The following is a 17,181-nucleotide window of genomic DNA, read 5'->3' as shown; positions in this document are numbered from 1 at the left end:
GACGAAAATGCGTCACAGATACACACAAAAATGGTGACATCATGAAATAAATAAAAGCATTTTACAAATGTGATCATTCACATACCTGTAGTCGTAGGTCGTCTCCCATCATTACAGATCCACCAGCATCTCAATCTTTATTTAGCCATCTCTACAGATAGTGGCTTTACAAAACATATTGATTTCTTCTTCTGTTTTTATTTCCATTCACCTAAAAATAATGACATAAACAAAAAATGCCCTTCACACGTTCCCTTGCTCGCGAACTGAACACGATCGTCAAACACCCATCCGCACACTTAATACTTTAGAATACCACAACTCTATTTAGAGCTTCAATTGCAGGAATTGCAGGATCGCGGCATTATAATGACCGTCTGTTGCCTGTCCCTGAATTTACGTAATGATTCCTCATTTGGAATACCGTCAATTACCCTTATCGGAAGAAATACATTGACTGACTGATGTATGTAATGCAACTTTCGACAATTTCTGACCTCAACCCTATAACACAACAGTTTGAATCGTAGTTCATAGAATGTTTGTGATCCCGTACTTTTAAAATCTATCTCCACTTGAAGATGATGATATAGCCACCTTCGGCCGAAACCTATCTTCCATTTTGGGACTTAGCCTCCCAAACGCTGATTTGCAATGTTATTCTCTGAAATGCGTGGAGTCGCCTCGAATTCACTCGACAAATTGCGAGATTGAAAATGGGGCACCGTTCCTTTATAGCATTTACTCCCACTCTCATGCCATTTGCATTTATCGCCAAAACTTTTACATACACTTTTTCTACCCCATAAAATGTACTGATGGCAGATCATGATGTAACACATAGTTGTTTAGTTTAGTAGTGGTGTTGACAATAAACATTTAAGGATTTCCCTTAACCAATTGAATTGTTAAATTACCTCATAAGATAGGCACTATATTTGGTCTATGTAACAGAGTTCGAACGAACAGGCGCGTCTTTTGACAAATTTCCTTCTGGAGTTATTTAGCGGTCTAAAACGTTTATCATTAATGACTAATTGTTTCACTTACAATTTCCTAACGTTTACTACGACAGTTTCATCGCTAATTCTTCTTAAAATATACTTTTTATTATTCCAACATATCCATGCTGCTTTTACACGTGCGGGTGACGTAATTTCTTTAGCGTGAGAATGAGAACCTCCCCCTGTTTACCACGTGCCGTCTCTGGCCAGAGATAAAAAATTAGCTAGAGCTCATGACTTGTAATTTATATGGAACCCCATGTAATTACTTTAGGACTCTGGTTCCTTATGACACAAATGTCATGAGTTCAATATCTCGTTTGAAGACTACATATTGCACTACGAAGTTGATTTGTTTCGGTCATTCACACGCATTCCATAATTCCTTGATCAACTTATCACCGTTGTTGACGTTTGTGTATATAACTTTTGTATTTACACAATATAACTATGGTATAATAAGAGAGAGAACAGTTCTTACTGAATGGAAAATAAAGACATGCGAGGTGTAGAAAAAGTCCCGTTTAATAATTAGCCGCCGTGGCAAACTTGATCAGGACAATTAAAATGAGGATAGGAGCAAAGCAATTTTCATTTGGGCCAAGTAACGTATTGACGTTTTAGACGAGGTATTCAACCAAAATACCTCAAAAGGAGCCCCCGCGGGGTCCTAATGCACATTTATTTTGCGAAAGCTATATTTTCAATGTCTAGGGCTCATGACACATCGAGATGAGTCAAAATTCTGTTGTCGAATTTTTGACCGAATATAAAACTCCCTTCATTCATATCACACATATCGAACTGAGACCAAGCAGAACGACCGCGCAGACTCCCACCTTATAATTGATGGTTGCAAAATTGTGTCACCTTACTTTCCGCAGTTGACTCTCGACGAAATTGCGAGTTAGAAAGTTGGCTTTTATTTTCATTGCAATTGTCCTCATCCCTTTCATCACCGCCAGTCGTTATTGGATGGTATTTTCCCTCACACTGCATTTGTCAAGTAATCAGCTCAGATGCTGTTTGGATCCTTAAATAGCACCACCAGAGTTAATGTGGTTATGGGAAACCGTATAAATTGATGGCGGCGCCAAAATGAGGCGTACTAGGCTAGAGGAGGAGTAAGGTAATTTGCCATTGCTTTCCTCACTGGTTACTCTATAAGTAGCACCTTTCGTAACACTGAGACGCACAAGTCGTTCTCCGAATGATATTACTCAGCATCAGCTGCGTCCATACTGTCACAGCCATGAATGAGACTGGGACTTCAGTGGAAGCTACATTTTGCTCTGGCCTGTACCATGGGACAGATGCGAAAATACTGTACTGCATCCATCAAGAAATAGACACAGGCTTATACCTAGTATAAAAGTATACATTACTGTAACACTGGGCCACTAGTTTTTCTCTGCGAATAACTACAATCTGTGAACTTTGAACGTGTGGAAGACAGGAACTGCAAACAATTTTGATGAAAAAATAAGGAGGTGGCTGGTAGAATTTCTTAATAACAGGAGAGTATTACAGTAACATTTACAGAACATGAATAAATTCGATAAAGAAGGCACATTAATATGAGAAGAGACAGGCGTTTTTCCATTCTTTTTATTAATTGTTCCAAATTAATTCAGATGTCCTTAAAGGTAACGCAAATGAAAACTCAGTCTTTACCCATTGCAAAATAATAAAATTTGACATACCGAGAAGGCCAAGGAAAGACAAAATATCGCTTACAGCCACCATCACTAGTAAAGTAAGCTCACGTCCTCATCCCGAGGTGAGGCAGCTCTTTTCAGGCACACCCCATTAGAGGTGAGCTGCATGTACCATTTCACCCACGTACCAGTCCTCCTGCCATTCTTAAATTTCTGGCAGTACCGGGAATCGAACCAGAGCCCCCGAGGACGGCAGCTAATAACACTAACCGTTACGCTACGGAGAGGGACACCATCACTAGTGAGAAGAATAGACTATATTAATATCAAAATAACTCGACCGTCATTCTATCTCTCATATCCAAACGGTAAGCCGATGACTCCGAGCTGCCATAGGTCCTGTCTCCGCTGAGACATGAAAGTAAAATCCGATTAGGCGAAAGTTGTTCAAAATATCACGCAGCAGCACTTCTGCTGATAGATGAGAGTAGACTTAAATCACACTAAAATCATCCGGAACAATTGATACAACCCGTTTAAAGGAGTGAAATTTCCCCCAAACCATTACGAACCGAATTATATTCTACATCAGAAATGCTTCTCCCTCAGACGTTCGTAATGCTGTTCTCCATGTCCAGACAGGGAATATTACACAATATCTTGTGCAAAGCACCAATTTTCTCGACATACAAGAGGGCGCGTAAATATTATATGAAAATGAAAATCCACAGCCTGTTTCCAGTCATTTGACCGGGTCAGGAATGGAATGTATGAAGCCCCCTTCTAGTGGCGAGGATGGGGATTTTGCCGGCTGCCGAGGCCTGTCGCACTCCTCTGGGGTAATGATTAATGAAATGAAATGAGATTGGAGAGTGTTGCTGGAATGAAAGATGGCAGGGAAAACCGGAGTGCCTGGAGAAAAAACCTGTCCCGCCTCCGCTTTGTCCAGCACAAATCTCACATGGAGTGACATGGATTTGAACCATGGAACCCAGCGGCGAGAGGCCGGCGCGCTGCCGCCTGAGCCACGGTGGCCTCGTAAATATTGTCATATATATTATTAATCTTCTTTCCTTTTTCTTCTTCATTACCACCATCCTCATCGTCATCATTATCATCATCTACTAGTGGGGTCGTGAATGCGAATTGTGAATACGCCTGTGTACATGATGGTTTAAGGCTATTAGGTGACGTGATGTGGCGTGCATCTATGAAGAGGAGTGTATTGGGAGTAAACACAGTCCTCGAGTCACAGGAATTAACCAGACGCGCCCAAAATCCACGACTCAAACGCAAATCGATATCTGGACCCTCTGAACCGAAATCCTTAACTCTGAATATTCAGCCAAGGAAATGGATGAAAGTAATATTGACGTTTATGGTACAGGTCATGCGTAGGACTAACTTCAATTACGATTTTCGGAGACGTCGGGGTGGGGGAAATTTATCCCACATGAATTCCTTTTCATGCCGATAAATCTAACATATTGTTAGAGGCTGGCGAATGTGGACACCTTCGGAAATCAAATTCCACGAGACTCAGCCTGCATTGAATACACTAACTTCGGCTCAGATGCACAGAGCTCTACAGTATCATCTGAGCCAAACGGTCCAGCTAAGTGCCCTATAAAAATGTTTGCTTTTTTTTCACTAGAAGGGTTGAATACTGGATACTAAGATCGTCCATAAACTATATTCTGCTATATCTCTGCAGTCTATGACAGCTCCTGGAAGACTGAAAGGCAAATTCTTCCCCTGCCCATAGCCTCGACACAATGTGAGAAAGAGTGGTTAACTCCATGCCCAGCCATCATCTCCCCAGGAATTAATCTAGCATTCATTTCTGTTGTACGTGAAAGGATCCAGAGCCTTTGTACCTCTCCAGGTGTGGTAGTCTCCTTCCCAGAATTCACGAATATTACTGATGGAGAGTAGAACCCAGGTCCTTTTGTCAGCTTTGTGATTTGTGCTCAATCAGGCAATGATTCATATTAAATTGTCTTTACTGAGCCTTGCATTAAATGTTTTGTCATGTGATATGTATTATCCGCACACTTTATCTTGGTGCCTTTACACCCTAGTGCTGAATCGGTCGACCTCGGCGATCTTCGAGATTCGTACTGGCAACCTTTGAAACACAAACTATGAATCGCTTAAGCATCGGTGTGCGACATCTGGCGTACACTTTACGTACTAGTACTGTTGTTGTTTACACAACAAAGCCAAAGTATAGAATTCATGCTAGGAACAAGATTCGCATCGAGAAATGTTTTATAATGTTATATAATGTGTATGTGACGTAGTTGTTGGCTTAAGATGATAACGGTTTAGAAATTTCATATCGATCGATCATATTCTCGATTCAATTCAGATTTCATTTTCATTCAGTTGGCAGCACCAGGAAGCACTATCGATACCGGGACAGCTCCCTCCTTACTCCTCACCCCCGTACACAAATGCACCAAGATAAAGTGTGCGGATAATATATACTTTGCTTTTATATACAACTTTGTAGTTTTTCCGGTCCTGTTTTACGCGTAATCCAAACCACGAAATTGAATTTAATTTTAAACATCCCAATTGTATTGACTGGGAAATGTGGCTCCTTTAAAATATTAAAAAATAATAAATATAGACTGTATAAACAATGTGTGGAAGTGATCAAGTAACTATCACGTTTGTCCTAATTTTACAATATGTTAAGATGATAAAAATAAGCTTTTAGTTAAACGAGACTATTCATATCATGATATCACGAGATCTTCACGTTTCCGTGGAATCCGAACCACAGTAATGTGACATTTCATTTCAAATCCAACATACGTATCGAATGGAATTCGAACCACGGCCACTTTGGTAGGAAGTCAGTGACGATGCCTCTCGGCTGTCACATTCCAGTTAAGAAGACAATATATATTATGGACGTATTATAAATGGCTGACAGAAAGGACTAAACCAATGCAATGTTGAATGTAAATCTCCACATTTGGGAAAAATAAATAAAGCCTTTGTAATTCATCTGATGGAATTCTTCGTACTTATTGCGCTGCATTTGTAAAATCTAGTATTAATGTTCCCACACTACCAAGCCTCTAGGGTACTTTGAGTTTGTTGTTCGTAGGCCATGTCGACATCGAGGTACCTATGGTACCGTATAATCATTGCGAAACTTTTAATTTTAATAGAAATGACTTCATGGTTCCCACGGAAAGGTCTTTTTAACAGATGGAATAAAATCATTTACTTTTGAATGTAACCATATGTCATCTTCTGACTCTGTGTGCAGGACACGAGCCAAGAATTTTAGAGATCATGTTTGGATTATAGCTCCCTTGGCTTCCCCCCAGCTCTTACCATACAATCTACTGCGTAGGATACAAAGAGTAGAATTTGGCTAGTCGATCACACATTTATGCTGTTTTCTTCCTCCTTGTGTGCTTTAATAATTCTTCTTACGAAACACAGCCTTGACCAACCAAGGCAACTACTGCCCAGTCAAATGACCTGTAGTTATTGGAGTGTTTCGTGGTCAGCGTATGTCTTGACCGGGTCAGTTGCCTTTTAAGTCAGACAGCTCATCAGATGAGACTCGTGAGACAGAGTAAATCCCCTTCCAGCCGTGAGTACGGGATATATCCTTTGATGAGCTGGGAATCGAATGCGGGATTTCTGAGTAAGAGGCAGGTACGCTATCCCTTACACCTCGGGGCTGGCATTTTCCAGTTATGCACTTTCCTACTAGCTCTAGCTATTTGCTTTACGTCGCACCGACACAGATAGATCTTATGGCGACGATGGGACGGGAAAGCCTAGGAATGGGAAGGAAGCGGCCGTGGCCTTAATTATGGTACAGCCCCAGCATTTGCCTGGTGTGAAAATAGGAAACCACGGAAAACCATCTTCAGGGCTGCCGCCAGTGAGGCTCGAACCCACTATCTCCTGATTACTGGATACTGGCCGCACTTAAGCGACTGCAGCTATCGAGATCGGTATGCACTTTCCAGAAAATTATCCAACCGTACTCATTTCTACTGTCATCATTCTAACCGCTTGTTGATGGTATTTTTATGTACACCACAAACTAAATTTTGACTGACTGCCGATGGAACACAGTCTAACCACCGATAATAATATTCGATTGGTCAAGAGCTAACCTCTTACTGAAAATATTTATTTATTTATTTATTTATTTATTTATTTATTTATTTATTTATTTATTTATTCATTTATTTATTTATTTATTTATTTATTTATTTATTTATTTAATCACTTATTGATTTATGAAAGTACATATGCAGTAGGCCCAATGCAGTGCCTACTTAATACACTTGTAATACATATACAAGTGCAAATAAAAACAAAGAAGATAAAGACACACAAGAAGTTAATAAACATACAAAGAAAATAATGATCTAAAGTACGCCCAGATTCTTCCATACACGAATATGCATGAATTAAAACAAAGACACGAGCGAGTTGGCCGTCCGGTTAGGGCACGTAGCTGTGAATTTGCATCCGGGCCAACTCCGGCATGCCTGAAGATGGTTTTTCGTGGTTTTTCATTTTCACACCACGCAGAAGCTGGGACTGTACATTAATTAAGGCCACGGCCGCTACCTTCCCAGTCCTATCACTTTTCCATCCTTACGGCGCCTAAAAATTCGATGTGTTATTGCGACGTTAAACCACTAGCAAAGATATAAATAAAAGGAAGGTAGAAATAAAAAAAAGTGATTATAAACGACAACAATAAATAACCCAATAGAACAGATGACACAACAAAGAAATTACGCATGAATGTATGAACTATATAACGGCCACATGTTTCTCAACAGAAAAGTTCAGGGAGGATAAAGCATAGATGGTGTGCAACCGTAAGTAGTTAGATCGAAACATTGTAAGTCCAGACAGATGTGGACCAGTAGGTTTGAAGATTAATTTGAAGAACTGGCTTTTCTTTGTTTATTAATTATAGCGCGTGATCCGGAATATCTATTTCTACAGCAAATGTGTTACCATTTTAATATATAGGGTGAATTCAAGTGATGAGATATTCTCGATCGCAAAGCAACGGTTACAGGAACAAGACGAAGTCACAGCCTGTGGTATTTATGATGGTTTTCTGTCGATTGCAATCCAGATCCATCTTACATTTTCCGTTCGTCTGAAAGAATAACTCAACTAGCTCACTCACAGTAAATGTACATTAATTCTATCTGTTTATATACATACAAAGTGCTTCAAACAAGTGGAAATTGTTATTGGTTTCATTTTTTAATTACCGGCAATTTATGTATTATTTTCTATATAACAGAAACACCTACCTTAGATCGTCAATCGACGCGCCAGCTTCAATAGGGTGTATCAGAATTATGAACTACTACACCTACTCTTACCTTGATTTAGGATCTGTGACTGATCTCACAAAATGCTCGAAGATTATATTTTACTCATATTCCGCTTTATTTTGAAAATAAACTTAGTCCTCTATTTTTATGAACTTCTGCTACAGTATACAGTACTGTGAACATCTTTCACCCAATAAGGGAAGATTAAGTATAACATGTGTTAGTCTCTGAAAAAAAAGAAGAAGAATTCCTGCAATTACGATCACATAGCCTGTTGTAGAAAACTATCGTTCACTTACCTTTCTTACCAGATTCTTTTAATGAACCTTTCGCTTCATAATTCAACCACATTCTTCAGTATAACGAGCATATGTTTCTCAACAGAAAGTTTCAGGGAGAGGGTGCAGCATAGATGTCATGCAACCGTAACTAGTTATATCGAACTTAGTATGTCCAAACGGATCTGCACCAGTAGGTTTAAAGATTAATTTGAAATGTGTTTCCTTGAAACCACCTGGCGAAATTACACAGTGTTCATTGATATTAGAACCATGAACTTTTACTCCTCTCTGTTAATCAAAGGTCTTACAATAATAGCTGCTGTCAGAAAATTGACTTCACACGTGATCACTGGCTGCTACTAAGCCTGTAAATTTGAGTAGCCTACTACAACGTTCTGATCTGATCTGATCTGCACACTGTGTTATAAGAATGGAGTACCGTCTTTGTTTCCTACTCTAACGACAAAGTATGTTCCCCACTTTATAAACAAATTTTCTAAGCATTATGTGCATAACATACAACACCAGTCAATCTAAAACCGTATTTCGTTTTTAAGTGGTTTGGTATTCACCACTGACTTAACTCGTTCGGTACCTATAAAGTATGTATTACTAACCTATAAAAAATATGCGAATTAGATCTGGATAAAACGCAAAGCAATATCAGATGCATAGTAAGGAATATACCCTCAATACGAAATTATTTTCATTAACTTCCATTTCAAATTAATCTCCACAAAAGAAACAAATACCTCATGAGACAAAACGAGCAAATTCCACTTAATAATTCTCTCTGAAAATAGATAAATAGCTTTATTTTTATTTTTTTTAAGTTTTCACAAACCCATCCAAAATCCAGTTGAGGCATAATATTCCAGCTCTGTTTCAAATGACACAATATTTTTTTCTGACAAATGATTCCGCTCCTATTTCTCGCAGGTCAATTGTGATCCATCACAATCAAAGACAGTTTCAAACTATAAATTACAAAAGCATACACGTTGATTGTATGACCTATATGCTTATTTCCCCATTTGATGAACCAGGATGGCATATTTCCATGAAGCATAGCATAGCATAGGTAAACAGAAGTGTGTAATCAGTTAACAATGAGAGAATGTTTGTCGTAGAACTTCGGTGAGAGATGCCTTTTCGCTGTGGATTTCAACCTTATTGTTAATAAATGCAAGTTACCTCAGCAACTGATATTATTATTATTATTATTATTATTATTATTATTATTATTAGTGACCGAATTGCAAAGGGAACATTTTTCATCGAAAAGGACAAAAAGCGGAATTTCACAGGCAAAAAGTATACTCGTCAAAGGATTATGTTAGTCCGTCAAAAGAGCGCTATTTTAATTGAAAACATACTTCAGCACATTCATGGATACACATGGCACACACAATCTAATATATAACTAGTTGTACACTCTCTTAAAACAAAACTCACCACCATCACAACACATGTACAGTGTTGTATTTGATCCATTACATATCAATATGTTTGAAAGTGAAACTGAACGGAGAATCTCTTTGTAAAGAGAAAATGAATGCTCAGCATGAATTAAAACCAGCGGTGAAAATTATTTTTTTTTACCTTGTACTCTAAATCAGCACACTTAATCAGTATTTTAATGTCTGTACTCGTCGATAAACTTTACTTTAGTCTGTCTTTAGCAAATCTATCCAAAATGTGTTCTCATTTTCTTACAAACTTCACTGAGTCTCCTTGGAAAATGTGTCCTTTTCAAGCTTCATGACGGCACCCGGCAGAAATTTGAAGCACTCCATACAATTCAGTTTTCCATACTTGATTCTTCAGTAAAGCCTTTACCTGTGCTACATTGCAGGTTCTCCATCGTCTAAGCACAACAAAATGTCTCTAATCTTGTTAAAATTCTCATTTTGGAGAAACAGCAAAAAATCTAAGTTTCCCACCCGATTATAATGGGAAACTTGGGCAGTGGCAAGCCTCTGGTTTCTCTATAACGATGTACTCTCTTGGGAGCCTTAATCAGCTTGGATGTGAAGGAATTTTATGTCTGGCACTCAGCTCAGACTTCTTTGCATACCCTATGTAAAGCGTGAGCAACACACATGGAGATTGAGATATAGAGGTTTCAACTGTTCAAATGTTGAGCCCATGTATGGCGCCTGGTCAGTAACAACTTGCCGTATTCACCTGTATGGTATTTCTGAGGGCCAGAGCTTGCAGCAGCAGTCATTAAAACTCTGCATTATGGGTTTAGACTTGACTGTTTACAATTCATTCATTGCAAACAACACTGGCTTTGACGGCTTTCCTGACGAGGTTGTCCAGGACAGCTCTCAAGACCGGATCGGGTGTTCCATGCAAAATGGCTTCGTATATTGGCTGCAAGTAATTCTTTCGCAGAATGCATTCATCCGGGACAGATCTCTCTGTGTACCATTCAAAGAAATTGTTCATTGAAAGCATACTTACTTCATTAAATGAAATGCCGTATTGTACAACGGCAGTCGGTGGAGAAAGCATTCCGTTTCTTGCTGTTCACTTTTGCCTTATGCAAAGATGTCCATATGAACGACTGTGTGAATGCTTTCCAACGACCGGGCGAGTTGGCCGTGCGCGTAGAGGCGCGCGGCTGTGAGCTTGCATCCGGGAGATAGTAGGTTCGAATCCCACTATCGGCAGCCCTGAAAATGGTTTTCCGTGGTTTCCCATTTTCACACCAGGCAAATGCTGGGGCTGTACCTTAATTAAGGCCCCGGCCGCTTCCTTCCAACTCCTAGGCCTTTCCTATCCCATCGTCGCCATAAGACCTATCTGTGTCGGTGCGACGTAAAGCCCATAGCTTTCCAACGAAGTTCTTTATTTTTCTGACGCCATCCTATTGAAGAAGTTGAACTATTCTGTCTTTTATATGTTTTCCATCTACCTTAACACTGATATCACATAAGTAACAGCGGATAATTTTACCGTCACTTTCGATGGAATCGTCCTTGGAACAGCTTTCTGCCTTCCGTATCTAGTTGCTGCGTGGAGCTACCTATGCCACGTAACACTCGCTGCCACAGCACAAAGTTTAATCAGTTCATAAAATCGTTCACATAAATGTCTAAATCTGGTAATGGATTACTTTCTACAAATTATACTGAGTCATTTAGTATGCTTCTGATAAAATCTCACTGGTGCAACAGGTATTGCAAATCTCACTGGACGAGTCTAACTGCGATTACGATTGTTTTTTACGTGCATTATTCCCGCAGGGCCTATAGCGTGGTGGTGGTGGTGGTGGTGGTAATGCTGTTTTAAGGGGAAGTACAACTGGACAGCCATCCCCTCCTGTAGCGTGGGTGACAAGTTAATGTGTGCACGCGAAATCTGTCTATATCTCTTGAACACAACAAGCAAGTTGCTTTAGGTCGCACCGACACAGACAGGTCTTATGACGACGATGGCACAGGAAGGAGCTAGGTGTGAGAAGGAAGTGGCCGTGGCCTTAATTAGGTACAGCCCCAGCATTTGCCTGGTGTGAAAATGGGAAACCACGTTAAACCATCTTCAGGGCTGCCGACAGTGGGGCTCGAACCCACTATCTCCCGAATACTGGATACTGGCCGCAATGAAGCTACTGCAGCTATCGAGCTCGGTAACTTTCTATAAGTAACAATTCTCGTTGACACAATTCGTCAACTTTCGTGCGTCAGGTTTTAGCATTCGCCACCCCATAGAGCAACCAAAGAACCGTTTCTGTTTGGAAGGTTTATGACATTTTTAGGTATCTAGAGTATCGGTTAATCAGATGACGAAGGATATTTATCATAAGCCATTTTCGCTTGTCTCAGGAAGTTATAGTTTTTTCAGAAAAAAAAAACCGAATTAGCCATTTTTCTGATATTCTGTCAAGATGTCTGTATGTTTAGTCCTCAGCCCAAAGGCTGGTTAGATCCTCAACAGCTCTGCCATCAGCTGTCATAGATGGCCTAGGCATCACTGAAGAGGCGTACTAGGGAAATGAGGAGTGAGGTAGTTTCCCGTTGCTTTCCTCACCGAGCCAGAAGTTGCTATTACATATCAGTCTGCCAAGCCCTCTGAAATGCATGCACCAACCGACCCTATGAGCAATATGTTCACACCATTCATAGCAGGGACTGGCTGCAGAAGGAATGGCATTACTAACATCGCTCATACCTCAGTCACTTTCATATTGTCAAAGCCAAGGATAAGACTGAGACAGATCAATGAAAGTAACAAAATTGCTCTAGCCTATGCCAGAAGACATAGTGCACTGTACACACTAGGTCCCGCCAGCAAAGGCACTCTGTCAAGAAAGGGCCAAAATTAGAAATGTTTTAAAAACGAATATGTGATTTAAAAAAAGGGGGAATTAAAAACCACTTGATTTGGTCGGTGGAATACAGGTATGCACACCGGAATTAATCACGTCAAGTTTCGTACTGAAAAAAGAAACGGAATTGCTTTTAAAATCAGGTCTCTAATTATTACTGAAGGATCAAGAGAGTGAACTTGTAATACTTATTAAACAACAACAGTCTTGATTAAAAGCCTGAATATGTCTTGGTCTGGCCGACGCATTAAGATCCAGAATTACCGGCGGTCATGTAAGAGAAGGCTGTACTGCTATACTACCATACTCACTGAACATTTTATGATAACATACTTCAGAACGCTAAGGCAATTTTGATATGAGGTTAAAAATAAAACTGGTTTCCCATTTTCACACCAGGCAAATGCTGGGGCTGTACCTTAATTAAGGCCACGGCCGCTTCCTTCCCACTCCCAGCCCTTCCCTGTCCCATCGTCGCCATAAAACCCATCTGTGTCGGCGCGACGTAAATCAACTGGCAAAAAAAACTTATAATCAATGGCACGGAATGCAAACTAGGATTAAAAAACAGAGTACGAGTTTTCTAATAATAATAATAATAATAATAATAATAATAATAATAATAGTAATAATAATAATAATAATAATAATAATAATAATAATAATAATATTGTTTGATTTACGTCCCACTAACTAATTTTACGGTTTTCGAAGACGCCGAGGTGTCGGAATTTAATCACGCAGGAGTTCTTTTACGTGCCAGTAAATCTACCGACACGAGGCTGACTCATTTGAGCACCTTCAAATACCACCGGACTGAGCCAGGATCGACCCTGCCAAGTTGGAGTCAGAAGGCCAGCGCCTCAACCGTCTGAGCCACTCAGTCCGGCATGAGTTTTCTCACAGAATCACTAATGACAGGCCAGATATTGTACCGACAGCATTTAATGCAACAGTTTATGCGATCTTTGAAGGATGACAACATTTTCTTTCTAGATTTTCCAGATTTTCTTCAACATCTTCTCTTAAGTTTCGACTAACTGAGAACACTTGGTGATCACTGATGTTCCTCTGTTTGTCGAATACGTAATGTTAATGCTAGAATTGCAGTTCTATGCATAATATGTATTCATCTCTGTTCAGATGTAATCATTCTGGAGCCAACTGTCCACATAGCTCTTATATTGTGACACAAGCAATCCATTCATACTACCTCTGGCATTTAGTACGAGTTTATCCTTTCCTACTACATTGCTTGATAACCATCAAAAGTGATTACCCTTCTTTTCAGTAAGAGAAAAAGAAGAGGAGAGGAATACATACATACATACATACATACATACATACATACATACATACATACATACATACATACATACATACATACATACATACATACATACATACATACATACATACATACATACATACATACATACATACATACATACATACATACATACACACATACGTACATAATACATACATATATTATCATTATAGACCATTATGCCTTTCAGAGTTCAGTCTGCAAGCCTCTGTGAATTTACTAAACGTCGCCACAATCCTCGATTTGCAACTAGTGTTGTGACCTCATTTAGTTCTATACCTCTTATATTTAAATCGTTAGAAACTGAGTCTAACCATCGTTGTCTTGGTGTCCCTCTACTTCTCTTATCTTCCATACCAGAGTCCTTTATTCTCCTAGGTAACCTATCCTCCTCCATTCGCCTCACATGACCCTACCACCGAAGCCGGTTTATGCGTACAGCTTCATCCATCGAGTTCATTCCTAACTTAGCCTTTATCTCCTCATTCCGGGTACCCTCCCGCCATTGTTCCCACCTGTTTGTACCAGCAATCATTCTCGCTACTTTCATGTCTGTTACTTCTAAATTACGAATAAGATATCCTGAGTTCACCCAGCTTTCGCTCCCGTAAAGCGAAGTTGGTCTGAAAACCGACCGATGCAAAGATAGTTTCGTCCGGGAGCTGATTTCCTTCTTACAGAATACTGTTGATAGATATGTAGATATATTTCTCACGCTGTTGGTGATGAGGCTCTGAGACGAAGATATTTTACTGAACTGATTTTGGAAAGGAATCACTTGTTCATTTGAGAATGTTCATCAGATAATATCTCTAACGTACTCATCAACAAATGCTTTCGGAACAAGTGAGAATTACGAACATGATCTCCTTATGTGATATGTACACTATTATTATCCGGTCTAGAAAGCCAAGAATAACGGCCGAGAGGAATCGTCGTGTTGACCACACGACACCTCGTAATCTGCAGGCCTTCGGGCTGAGCAGCGGTCGCTTGGTAGGCCAAGGCCCTTCAAGGGCTGTAGTGCCATGGGGTTTGGTTTGGTTTGGTTTGGTACACTATTATTATAGGATTTTGCGGAATTATGGTTAGTGGTCCTGTGTTCTTACTACGAGTTGCAGGTAATGTCTGTCTGAAAACTGTGTGCGCGTCGGTGATTAACTGGGGTAAAAGTAACAGCAGCAATAGCCTGCATGTTAGGTAACATCCCAGTATAGCCAGAATCGGGAGTTCTAATCATCTCAATTTCTGTTACCATCACGACGCTAATACACCCTTTTTTCCCACACAAGTGCCCAGAAGTGATTATTTCTATTATTTTAGGACGCTATAGCCTTACGGCTCTTTCCCCAGACATTTCTCTGAATGTTCTATGAAATACAGCACGACGTCAGGTGAGGTAAATAACACCTTGCCTTTATTTATATCCAGATACCTCAAATACCTAAATCGTGCGTATTCTCTACCCTGTAAGGTAAATTTCCATCAATTAATATATTCCTATACATAAAAACACAATTACATTTTTCATCTTTCAGATATTAAACTAACTAAAAAATAAACATTACGTAATAAAAAATCAGTCCAGGGCAATCAGTCACCCTCTGTCTGCACTTAGTGCAGTCGCACAGGCGGCAGATGGCCTATAAGTTGTTTACCTAGTATTTCTTAAATCATTTCAAAGAATTCGGAAATGTATCAAACGTATCCCATGTAAATTATTACAATCACTATCTCCTCTTTCCAGAAACGAATATTTGCCTAAATTTGCTCTCTTCTTCTTCTTTTTTTTGCTAGTTGCTTTACGTCGCACTGACACAGACAGGTCTTATGGCGACGATGGGACAGGGAAGGGCTGGGAGTGGGAAGGAAGCGGCCGTGGTCTTAATTAAGGTACAGCCTCAGCATTTGCCTGGTGTGAAAATGTGAAACCACGGAAAACGTTTTTCTTCATATTGTCATCTTTACTGCTTTTAAAAACAGCACTCAAACTTATTCGTCTACTAATGTAATTTCACACCATCTCTCCTCTGACAGCTTGCAACATACCGCTAAGTCGAGCAACTGATCTCCTTTCTTCCAAGTCTTCCCAGCTCGAAATTTGCAGCATTTTCGTAACGCTACACTTTTGTCGGAAACTGAGCTGCTTTTCTTTGGACTTTTTCGAGTTCTCGAATCAAGTAATCCTGGTGAGGGTCAGATAAACTGGAACCATGCTCTAATTATGGTCTTACCGGACACTTATATGCCCTATTCTTTACATCTTTTCTAGAACCCTCGTAACCATGTGAAGAGATTTGTAACCTTTATCTATAATCCCGTTTATGCGTTTACCCCAAGGGAGTTCTTTCCTTATATTAACGTACCATCACGACGCTAATACACCCTATTTTCCCACACAAGTGCTCAGAAGTGATTATTTCTATTATTTTAGGACGCTATAGCCTTACGGCTCTTTCCCCAGACATTTCTCTGAATGTTCTATGAAATACAGCAATACAGCAATACAGCATGAAGGACGTTCACCCAATCAACATAGTAATTACAACTGAGAGGACTATCCCTCGTTGTGAAATCTCAGTATCACTTTTCACCCCGTTTACCGTAATACCATTGCCTTCTGTCCATCTCACAACATTGTCGAGGTCTTTCTTAGTCGCTCACAATCTTGTAACTTATTTATTACTCTATATATTATAACATCATCCGAAAAAAGCCTTCCTTTTTTTACAATTTTATTTACGTCGCATAGACGCAGATAGGTCTCATGGCGACGATGGGATGGGAAAGGGCTGAGAGTGGGAAGTAAGTGACCGTAGAATTAATGAAGTTACATCCCCATTACTTTCTTTGTGTTAAAATGGGAAACCACAGAAAATCACCTTCAGGGCTGCCGACAGTGGGGTTCGAGCACACTACCTTCCGAATGCAAGCCGGCAGCTACGTGCCGCAAACCGCGTAGCCACTTTCTCGTTCAAGAAAAGGAAGACCTCTGATGCCTTTTCTTTATTCATATCATTTATGTATAATAAAACATACAGGTCCAATAATAATGCACTGAAGAATCCGCCCTCTTAATGAATACAGAATCAGATAATGCGTCACCTACTATAATTCCCTGAGTTCTATGTTCTAGAAATATAGTGACCTATTCAATAACTTGTCTAGTCCAACTGCACTTGTTTTTTCCAGAGTCTACCATGATCTACACTATCAAACACCTT

This window comes from Anabrus simplex, chromosome 2 (genome assembly GCF_040414725.1).
Source record: "Anabrus simplex isolate iqAnaSimp1 chromosome 2, ASM4041472v1, whole genome shotgun sequence".
In the NCBI taxonomy this organism is placed as follows: Eukaryota; Metazoa; Arthropoda; class Insecta; order Orthoptera; family Tettigoniidae; genus Anabrus; species Anabrus simplex.
This window is presented reverse-complemented; position numbering follows the sequence as displayed.